Genomic DNA, 11809 nt, shown 5'->3' with positions numbered 1-11809 from the left:
CTCACTGATGCTCACAACACTCACGGTAGTTTGTGTACCATCTAGCATGTGGGTGTATGAGATTGTTACTCATAGGTAAATGGTTTTATTGATTCTAACTAATTGTAGACTATGGTCGCTGTTCTCCAGTCATTTTATTTGTCGGGGCTTCATATTCATGCTTTTCTTGGCTTTTCGTACTTTTGCTCGTTTTTTGGCCTGTCAATTTTATGCTTGTTGACTCTGGGGATAATCTTTTGGCTTTGTAGACTCGAAAGGGAGATAGTTTATCTTTGCAGATGCATCTTGTAACTGACAGATTAGATCTGTTTTTGCAATGGCCTTCGCTACTTTAATGAATTCCAAAGCCATCAGGGGCGTTGGGCCCAACCCGAGCATTCTTGGTCTGTTAATCAGACTGGACCCTGTACTGGTTGACGCAAAAGCGGGTCTAGAGGAGATGTCACTTTTAGTAGCTTGCTCCATGGGGCAGGGGAATCAGTACAACTGAACCTTGTAGATCCGCCAGAGATGTTTTGCAATTGGTAGTTAGATTATGAGGAAGAGCCACTGCCATAGGGAAGTGGAGCGTCTGCTTCTGGTAGTGAACCATCCAAGAATAGAAAATCTGTTTCCAAGGGGAAGTCCAGTAAGAAGAAGGTTAAAGAAGGCGGATGGATCTCTTGAGGGCTGTAATGATCGGAGCTGAAGGCACCCCTTACCACGATGGTCTTTTCTTCTGATTATCCTAATGGACCTCCAGTATGTGTTTGAAAGAAGAGTTCTATATTTATTTTATCTTTCAGTGTGTACTGTACACTGATTCTAAGGATCTCAATTTCAGAAAGTTCGCTATCATTCTGGTAGGCTTTGCATCAATCCAAATCTGTATAACTGTGGGAAGGTGTGCCTCAGCCTTCTTGGCACTTGGTCTGGTCAATACAAGAATGAGAATTGGATTCCTGGCATTTCAACTGTGCTGCAAGTTCTGGTATCCATACAGGGGCTCATATTAAACTCAAAGCCCTATTTTAATGAGCCTGGGTATGGGAGGTCAATGAACATGGAGCAGGGAGAATCGACAGCAATGACATATAATGAAGATACATTTATCCTTCCGCTGAGAACAATGATATATAATATGAAGAAGCCTCCTAAGGTAACACCTGTTTATGTGCATATTCTGCAGATTTGTTTATAACTGCATGGCCCAAATGTGGTACCTGTTTACCTTAGACAATTACATAGATTATTGTGAATGCCGAATATGACGCTGGGGTTTGCCGACGTTGTACATTAATATTTCTGTAATGCGGTGTTTGTTCACCCTCCTTCACTTCTAGGTCCATGAAATCCCAAATCGTATATGGTGAGGAAGTCTGCATGTGAGTCCTTGAGTTTATTTGTTACCATACTCTTTTTGGTGTGCTTATTGAATGATATGGATTATGTTAGACCTTTGACGTTGTTTTAGGGCGGGGGGCGCATATCTGCTTGATAATAGTAGTTACATTGTCTGTTTTATTTTTTGTCACCGTCAGAGACTGAAGGCGGTGATTTTTCTTAGTATTTTGCAGTGGAGCTTTCTTTTTTTTCATCACCAACTTAATAAAACAGATGACATGGTAAGATTCCTGCATGTGTCTTCTTCATTGAGAAAACATATAGATGGAAATGACCGGTTATAGTTGCACAATCTCGGGGTTATGGACTGTTAGGTGTGATCCTCATCATCTATGGCCTAGAGATTAGATATTTCTCAATGGGTATTTGCAGTGTTTTTCTTTTATCAAAGGAGAACAGTAGTCTTAGATGTTTTTGGAGAAGCCTCGAGGTGTACCTTTGCGATTTATGAATTCTACACTATATTTCCCTCTCGTAACAGACTAACTGGAGTGCCATGAGCAATGCAACATTCGTTTTTTTTTTTTCAATCATGGTTAGGTGCTTCACGCTTTATTCAAGTTAGTTGTCATCTTTCATTTTGCATATCTGTTAAGGGTTGTATGACTAGTTTATCCTGGCTTGGCTGCAATGGGCATCTTGCTGTGGAATCTTGTTTCTATTTTCTCATAAGATGTTTAAAATAGAGATGCACTAGGTCTTGCTTTTTCTGAAATATCTCTTACTCTGGTGTTGTATTGTACTAATAAAAGGTCCTTGAAGGTGACTGGAATGATATTATGGATGCTTGCTGGTTCTTTTTGCAGTTCTACAGCTATTAGTGTTGGTTTGTGAAAACAGCCTTGGTTAATTCGGTTTTTAGCTCCACTAACTTCCAAAGTAGGCAAGCCCTTTGTCGCACACAATCTGGGAATCCCTTCCACATTTTCTTCTCTGAGGTCTACAAAATTTTGGAAGAAACTTTGGAGTTGGACAACCCTGAAATCTTTTTCATGTTTAAGTTGCGTCTCATGTTATTGCGATGTTCTGCATTCATTCCCTTTTGCTTTTTCAGGATTTTTTGGCATTGAAATGCAATATCTTTAGCGATTTGTAAGAAGTGAGTCTTTGGATTTTGTATTAGGATTTTTGACATTCTTTTGGCTAATTATGAGATGCATGCGTCCCTCTTAAATCTAGCTGCAATTTGATTCTCATTTCTGGCTGCAGCATTTCGAGGACCTTGTTAGGGGCGTTTCTTCAAGTGCGCTCCAGGCATTCTGATGGCTTGTAAAGCGAACACAGAAGGTGCTCAGGTTGGATGCCTTCTTAAAGGTGGCTTACAAGATTTTGATGCAGATCATTGGAGCAGCTCCTGCACCAGCTCCCCCCGCTTTAAGGATGCTGTATCTGTATATTAGCCTTCTAGGGAGAGAATTCGAGAGACCTGGGGTCAAGGACTTGGAGAAATTTATGCCTCCGGCTTCAGCTCCAGTAACAACAATGGAGTGAATATCCAAATAACTTATTGATTGAGACCATCTTCTTTCAGTAGCAACACAGATTGAGGTTCTTGATTAGGGATTAGTAACTCGCTGAATGTTTTTAAGGATGATTTTGGATAATGTACATAGGTGTAGATATGGATGAGTTATAGAATTCACCTTTGATGATGACACACGCACACACATATATATTTATATGTATATATTAATTATAGAAGGTGCTCTGTTCGGCCAATTGCTGATATGCTATGTTAGTCCTTCCAATTGTGCTTCTAAATTATTCCGCCGGTTGATAGCTTTTTCGGCCTTTGTTATCTATTCCCCTGGACCGAGTTCGCAGAGCATTCTTCCAGCATGTTTCCTCTGTTACTGTGGTATTAGCGGTAAACGAGTTTTGGACAGCATGATGTATCATATCTGAATGTGATAGTTTGGTTTTTCTTGATAGTGGGTCACTTTGATCACTCCGGCATGTTGTTTAGCATGCCATCTGAGATGTTACACTTGATAAGTGGACTCGAGGCATTTTTGTTTAGCATGCCATTTAACTTTACCCCCTCATTTCGTGTTTAATTAATTTGCTCAAGATGTTTCGCTGGATGAATGAAACTCTTCTAGTGGTCGGTCGAGTAAAATGAGGATGGGATAATAAGGATTCTGTGATTCTGTGATTCTGCCCTTCTCACTGCGGTCTTACCTCTCATACTTGGTCAAATAGTAAGCGTTAATGCGGTGGACGTTCTGATATATCGACCGTTCGGCTACCGTTTTCGTCAGAAATTAATTATAGGATTTGGAACGTCCATTTGCTTTCTTTGTATTTGCACTTCGTTGCGTTTGTAACTAATTTCCTCATCGATACAAAAATCGGAGTCTGGGTCTTTTTGAGGACTCAACTAATCTATCTGGGTTCCCTGTAGACTCCTAGAGACGTGTAGCGTTTGCGAGACCATTCTTTGGGAGGCATGGTCTGGCATTAGGGGAATAAAAATGGGATTCTTCCGTCCCTAATGCCTATCCTCGGTCCCTATCAATTAGGCGTCGTTGGAAGTGCTCCACTCCAAAACGACTCTGGAAAAGTTGCTTTGAAATTTCTCGCTTTGTCCTTGCCGTCTCTTTTGGTTCGAAGGAGGAAAAATCCTCGTCCTCTGCGTTGACGTTGACTCGAAGACCGACTCCTGAAGTCTTCCTACACATTGTCATCCACACATTTAACTTCGTTTTTCCGTCCCCACCACCTCGTGACAAAGGGGACAACGACATCCTGTGCTTTGTCCAAAGAGGGAAATGACTCTACACCGTCTGTGATGCGTTGCTTAAGCGACGGGGGAAAAGATTAAGAAATCTTTTCATCAGTGTGCCCAATTGTCAACATGATGTCACGAGGTTATCTAGTACGAACCAATAAATGAACCCTCATCGTTTGTCGTGGCCTTTGAACGTGGTTATCATAATAAATGCCATTGCGAATTTAAAGAAGAAATTTACACGGTTATCGATTGAGTGCGGTATCAGCATCATATGAATTGCATTTTATCGGAACATACGGGTTATCAAATAAAGTTAAACTTGTAGTAAGTACATCGGACTTCCTCGCATTCGACCCTTCATGGGTTTGGTCTAGGGGACTTCACTGTTCAAGTTGAGAGATAAATTGAGATATGGAGAAACAAAAGAATGATGTAAAATCAAACATAGACAAAGATCAAAGGGAGGCATAAGCGGTACCATTCATCCCTGCTTATATTTCAGCGGAGTAATGCATTCTCACGATCACTAGTCATTTCGGTGAATGAAATTCCTTGTCCAACTAAAACATCAACTCGAAGCCTTGGCTTCTTTGTGTAGACAAAGGAAAAACAAGCGCAAGAGTTAATGTCCCCTGTGGTGGTGAAAATCTTATCTTTTTGTATGCCATGTCTTGTATTGGAGGAGATGCACAGTCAAACACGTGGAAGTCTCTGTCAGCTTGGAAATCAAACCCATGATTCATTTAGTAGGCCCCAAGCGTTTATCGTTTCTCAATCTGAAGATGAAGTTTGTGTAAATAAAGCCAAAAAAATATAGTCCTTAAAGTCCTATAAACAAGTTCCTCTCAACTATAAATTGTCAGTGATCTCTTCATTTTTCTCACAATCTCTCCTCCTCCTCCTCACCAAATGGCTTCTAAAATCGGATCCCTCAGGCCAACATGGGTTTTCACTCTACTTTGCATCTCTCTGTCCCTAGACATGAACTCATCTTGGCATGCATTTGCAAAACAAATCTCTTACTCTGACCACTGTGCTTCAACTGTTCCTAAAGCCACTCCTAACGTGCATACTCGAGCCTCCATGCCACTCTCCGAATACCAAACTGGTTACTACACTGGTGGCGGAAACATTCTAGGACCTTCCTCTTCTTCAAAATCCAATTCCTTCTCGTTCCATGTTTGTGAAGTCCACAAGACCGATCGGGATGGGGTGCTCAAGGTCAAAGCAAACTTGAGATTCGGAACCTCGGGTTACGACTACTATTATGGAGGAGACTATGGGTATGGTCAGGCATGCTTAGAAGCCACTCCTGTAAGGGTAGCCTATGTTCCGCACCGCCGGGCTAAGAGTCCCATCACTTTTCGATTAGAAGGTTTCTGGTCAGAATCTTCGGAGAAGCTTTGTATGGTTGGTTCCTCTCTCTCGAGTCAAGGTGACTCTCTCAATCTTGACGTTGTGCTTACGCTCAATAATGTAAACACTTCTGCTAAAATCACTAGCTTATTTACTGGCGTTTTGAAGAGTCTGAGTACTCCAGATGACAAGAATTATTTCGATGCCATATCGATATTGATGTTTCCTAAGAGAAATTACAAGTACAGTTTGGTTTCTGGGAAACTCAGTAATGGGAAGAGCAATCTTCCGCTGGGTTTAGCACCCCAAAGTCAAAGCTTTTGTTCGGCTTTTCAAAACCTAGATAGCGCACTCTATCTTAATTACGCACCTGATTGTAGTCCTGTCAAAAACTGCACACCCGTCTCGGGCCCTTCAGGATATTTGCCCCCTGTCATGTCCCTCAATGGAATCGGTTGTTCTGAAGATGAACGGAAGATGCGAGTGTTGCTACGTTTTTCAAATGACAGCGACTTTTGGTACTATGGAAAGTTCGATCCGAACTCAACGTTGGTTGGAGAGGTAATGTGGGATGAGACTAAGAACCGACTGCAGATCAAAGCCTGTCAAATCAACTTGGCAGGATCTTTCTCAACTGCTCGTGTTGAGGATTGTTCGGTCCGCATTGAGTTGATGTTCCCAGCAGTGTGGTCAATCAGGGAAAGAGATGGTATTTTGGGTCATATATGGAGCGAGAAGAGCCAGAAGGATTCAAGTTATTTCCCAGACATCATGCTCCAAGGCACTAGAAGTAGTTTTCGGGAGTTTCCACACTCGAAGTATAAGTATACTGAAACCGAAAGAGTAAGGAAGCTGTGCCCAGGAAAGACTGATCCGAAAAGTGGGAGAGAAAGATATCCGAATTGGTACTCTCAAGATATGATGTTCCGCATGTTGGTTAAGGATTCCGAAGGTAAAATAGGCAGTGGACATTCTTACCCTCTCTTTGTTGACAACCAAATGTATGACCAATATGGTTATAGCATGTTGGTTTCCAGGACTGAGAATTTCGCTATCGACACTTCCTCAACCTCAAGCAGCAATGCCCGGTTCAACATCTCATATCATATTGACTTCACAGGACCGCAACATGTGAAGGGCAAGAGCAAAAATGCCCTTTATGATCAATCCTGGAGCTCAAATGATCAAGTGGAGATTTCTGCAGAAGGGGTTTACGATGCTGAAACTGGTGACCTGTGTATGGTGGGATGTAAAAGTGTCATCTCAACCGGGAAGAAGCGAGCCAACACATCTCCGGACTGTGAAATCGTAATTAGATTGCAGTTTCCTCCCTTATCGAAGAGAAGGCAGGATCACATCGTGGGAACCATCGAGAGCACAAGGAAGTCATCCGATCCGCTTCATTTTGAGAGGCTGAACGTGACTTCTGATTCTCCTTATGAGGAGGAAGTGAGGCGGTCCATTTTGGGTATGGACATCGAGCTCGCTCTCAGCCTTGCTTCTAATACATTCTTGTGCATCTTCATTGGCCTCCAGATCCTTCACGTGAGACGGCACCCTGAGGTGCTTCCCTTCGTCTCTATCGCCATGCTGGTGATTCTCACTCTAGGCCGTGCGATCCCTCTCGTGCTCAATTTCGAAGCCTTGTTCCTGAATGATAGGAACAGGCAGCACATTTCTCTTGGAAGTGGTCAATGGCTCGAAATGAACGAGGTGTTGGTGAGGGTAGCCACGATGATTGCTTTCTTGATGCAATTCCGTCTTCTCCAGCTGAGTTGGGCCGCAAGAAAGAAGGATGGGGTTGGGGCTGGCTTGTGGTTCCAGGAAAAGAAGGCTCTGATCGTCTCTTTGCTATTATATGGCATCGGCGCACTGGCGGCTATCATCTTTAGCTGGAGAAGCCATTCTAATGACACGGACGGCCAGAGCTTCTCCATTTTGGGAGGTTTGAAATGTTATGCAGGACTCATCTTGGATGGTTTTCTCTTGCCTCAGATTCTGCTCAATGTCTTCAGGAACTCATCTGAGAGGGCCCTCTCAGGTTCTTTCTATCTCGGAATGACCTTGGTTCGGCTGTTGCCGCACGGTTACGATCTCTACAGGACTCGAACTTACTCTTCACAATTCTACGGGTCCTACATTTACGGAACTCCAGATAGAGACTTCTATTCGACTGCTTGGGATGTGGTCATTCCTTTAGGAGGACTCGTTTTTGCAGCGGTCATCTTCTTGCAACAGCAGTTCTGCGGCGCTTGTTTCTTGCCCAAGAGGTTCCGGAACTCGGTAGCTTATCAGAAGGTACCAGCCACGGTCGATGATGTGCCGGCATGAGAATTTCGAGCTCATAATAATATCTAGGCTGTGATCATGTAACCGTGTACTTTTTTTTTATCTTTTTGGTCTGTAGCGTGTAACCATGTTTATTAGTTCTCATGTGATGGGACATCGATGCATGCCCTTGGTCTTGTTTCTTTCAGCTTATAAGCTAGAAAAACCATATAGAATATGTTCGTGAATTAGATGTTTCTTGTGGAATTGGTTTTATGTGCACTAGAGACTTTAATATTTATCGACTATAAAGTCATAAAAATGAAAATTTCAAATTTGAATGGTTTTTGAACTATTGCCTAATATGTAATTCTATTCTTGAACTTTTTTAACTTTTTCACATTGGTATCTGTCTATTCAAAAAAAATAAAAATAAAATTTGGTACTTGAACTTTTGGTTCATGGATCAAATTGAACAAATTAAATTTCAAGCATATCTGCTTGACAATAGTAGTTACATTGTTTGTTTTGTTTTTTGTCACCATCAGAGACTGAAGGCCGCGATTTTATTTAGTATTTTGCAATGGAGCCTTATTTTTTTTGCTACCAACCAGATGACATGGTAAGAGATTCTCGCATGTGCCCTCTTCATTGAGAAAACGTACAGATAGCAACAACTGGCTATAGTTGCATAATATTATGGTTATGGACTGTTGGGTGTGATCCTCAACATCCATGGCCTAGAGATTAGATTTCTCGACGGGTATTTGCAGTGTTTTTCTTTTATCAAAGAAGAACAGTAGTCTTAAATGTTTTTGGAAAAGCCTCGAGGTGTATCTTTGCGATTTATGAATTCGACACCACATTTTCCTCTGGTAACAAAATAACAGGAGTGCCGTAAGCAATGTAACATTCGTTCTTCTTTCAATTATGGTTAGGTGCTTTACGCCTTATTCAAGTTAGTTGTCATCTTTAATTTTGCATCTATGTGAAGGTTTGTATGACTAGTTTTTCCGGGTTTGGCTGCAATGGGCATCTTGCTGTGGAGTCTTGTTTCTTATTTCTCGTAAGAAGTTTAATATAGAGATGCGCCGGGTCTTGCTTTTTCTGAAATATCTCTTAATCTAGTGCTGCAATGTACTAATAAAAGGTCGTTGAAGTGACTGTGGAGTGATATCATGGATGTTTGCCGGTTCTTTTTGCAGTTCTACAGCTATTGGTGTTAGTTTGCGATAATGGCCCGGGTAATTCGGTTTCGAGCCCCACTGACTTCCAAAGTAGGCAAGCTATTTGGTCGCACACAATCGTGGGAATCCCTTCCATAATTTCCTCTCTGACGTCTACAAAATCTTGGAAGAAACTTTGGAGTCGGACAACCGTGAAATCTTTTGCGCGTTTAAGTTGCATCTTGTGTTATTGTGATGTTATGCATTTATTCCCTTTTGCTTTTTCAAGTTTTTTTTTCGGCATTGAAATGCAATATCTTCAGCGATTTGTATGAATTGAGTCCTTGGATTTTGTATTAGGATTCTAGACATTCTTTTGGCTAATTATGAGATGCATGCGTCCCTCTTAAATCTAGCTGCATTATGATTCTCATTTCTGGCTGCAGCATTTCGAGGACCTTGTTAAGGGCCATTTCTTCAAGTGCGCTCCAGATATTCTGATGGCTTGTAAAGCATACGCAGAAGGTGCTTAGGTTGGATGCCTTCTTAAAGGTGGCGTACAAGATGTTGATGCAGATCATAGAAGCAGCTCCCGCACCAGCTCCCTCCACTTTAAGGATACTGTATCTAAGTATATTAGTCTTCTGGTGAGAGAATTCAGGAGACTTGGGATCAAGGACTCGGAGAAATTTATGCCTCCGGCTCCAGCTCCAGCTCCGGCTCTAGCGATGACAAGGGAGTGAATATCCAAATAACTTCTTGATTGAGACTGTCTTTTTTCGGTAGCAACACAGATTAAGGTTCTTCTTAACTGGGGATCAGTAACCTGTTGGATGTTTTTGCGAATGATTTTGGATAATGTACATAGGTGTAGACATGGATGAGTTACAGAATTCACCTTTGATGATAACACATACATACATACATACATACATACATATTAGAAGGTGCTCTGTTCCGCCAATTGCTGATATGCTATGTTAGTCCTTCCTATCGTGCTTCTAAATTCTTCTGCCGTTTGATAGCTTTCTCCAGCCTTTGTCATCTATTGCGCTGGAGCGAGGTCGCCAAGCGTTCTTCCAGCATGTTTCCTATCTTACCGTGGGTATTAGTGGTGAACAGCATTATATATTCTATCTGAATGTGACCGTTCGGTGTCTCTTGATAGTGGATCACTCTGATCAATCTGGCATATTGTTTAGCATGCCATTTGATTATTTTACCCCCTCATTTCATGGTTTAATTAAGTCGGTCAAGATGTTTCACTGTATGAATGAACTCTTCTGACGGTTGGTCAAGCAAAATGAGGATGAGATCATACAGATTCCGAGACTTTACTTCTCAGTCCTCACCAATATGGAGTAATAAGCATTAACGTGTTGAGATTCTGCTTCTTAGTCATCACCACTATGGTCTTACCTCTCATACTTTGTCAAGTATTAAGCGGCAACGTGTTGATGTTCTGATATATTGATTGTTCTGCTACCGTTTTTGTCGAAAATCAATTGTAGGATTTGAAATGTTCAATTGCTTTCTTTGTAATTCTAATTTATTGCCTTTGTAACTAGTTTCATCATGGATGAAAAATTCAGAGGCCGGGGGTTTCTTCGACTACTTAACTAATCTAACCATGCTCCCTAAACTCGTAGAGATGGGCAGCGTTTGCGGGGACCATTATTTCGGAGGCATGGTCCGGCATTTACGGGAAACAAAAATCGGATTTTACCGTCCCTATTGGCCTATCCTCGGTCTCCTATCGAATAAGAGGAGACAGGACTCCACTCCAAAACGACATTTTTGGAAAAGTCGCTCTGAAATTCTCGCTTTCTCCTTGCCGCCTCGTTTGGTTCGGAGGAAGAAAAAAAAAAATCCTCGTCCTCTGCGTTAACGTTGACTCGAAGCCCGACTTCTTAAGTCTTCCTACACATCGTGACAAAGGAGACAACGACATCTCCTGTGCTTTTGTCCAAAGAGGAAATGACTTTACACCGTCTATGGGGCGTTGCTGAACTGTTCAATCACTATTGGGGCCAAGTCCATGCCAGCGCTACTCGCTTAAGCGACGGGGAAAAAGATTAGGAAATCTTTTCTACGTGATGCGACGGGGTTATCTAGTACGAACCAATTAATGAACCGTCTCTATTCACCGTAGTTTTCAAACCCAGTTAGTATAATAACTACTATTGTGAATTCAAAGCAAATGTTTATATGATTGTTGATTGAACGTGGTATAAGCATCATTTGAATTACATTTTACTTGAAGATGTGGGTTATCAAACAAAGATAAACTTGTGGTAAGTATATTGGACTTCGATGCATACGAAATTTCATGAGTTTGGTCTAGGGGACTTCACTGTCTAAGTCGAAAGATAAATGAAGGTATGAGGTTCAACATGTTGGTTAGGAATTCTGAAGGAAAAATAGGCAGTGGAGATTCTTTCCCTCTGTTTGTTGACAACCAAACATATGAACAATATGCTTATGGCCTGCCAGTTTCTAGGAATGAGAGTTCCGCTGTCAACAGTCACTCAACCTCAAACAGCAATGCCCGATTCAACATCTCATACCATTTTGACTTTCACGGGACTGCAACATGTGGAGGGCAAGAGCAAAAATGCCATTTGTAATCAGTGTTGGAGTTCAAATGATTGAGTGAAGATTTCTACAGAAGGGGTTTACGATGTCGAAACCGGTGACTTATGTATGGTTGGATGTAAAAAAGTCATCTCAACCGGGGAGAAGCGAGGGGATGCATCTCTGGACTGTGAAATCGTGATCAGATTGTAGTTTCCTTCCTTATCGAAGAGAAGGCAGGATCACATCGTGGGGACCATCGAGAGGATGAGGAACCCATTCGATCCGCTTTATTTCGAGAGGCAGAACGTGACTTCTGATTCTCCTT

General features: G+C 41.8%; 1 non-coding gene across 1 annotated transcript; it reads left to right on the top strand.

The window, feature by feature from the left end:
• Positions 1-231: 231 nt before the first annotated feature.
• Positions 232-9800, top strand: LOC108960505. The gene is made up of 3 exons (XR_005552217.1): positions 232-741; positions 824-1138; positions 9354-9800. It is a non-coding gene; the product is annotated as a putative ubiquitin-conjugating enzyme E2 38 (transcript).
• The last annotated feature ends 2009 nt before the right edge of the window (positions 9801-11809 follow it).

This window comes from Eucalyptus grandis, chromosome 6, assembly GCF_016545825.1.
Source record: "Eucalyptus grandis isolate ANBG69807.140 chromosome 6, ASM1654582v1, whole genome shotgun sequence".
NCBI classification, from domain to species: domain Eukaryota; kingdom Viridiplantae; phylum Streptophyta; class Magnoliopsida; order Myrtales; family Myrtaceae; genus Eucalyptus; species Eucalyptus grandis.
Note: the sequence above shows the minus strand (reverse complement) of the source record. Positions and strands in the feature narration are given on the sequence as shown.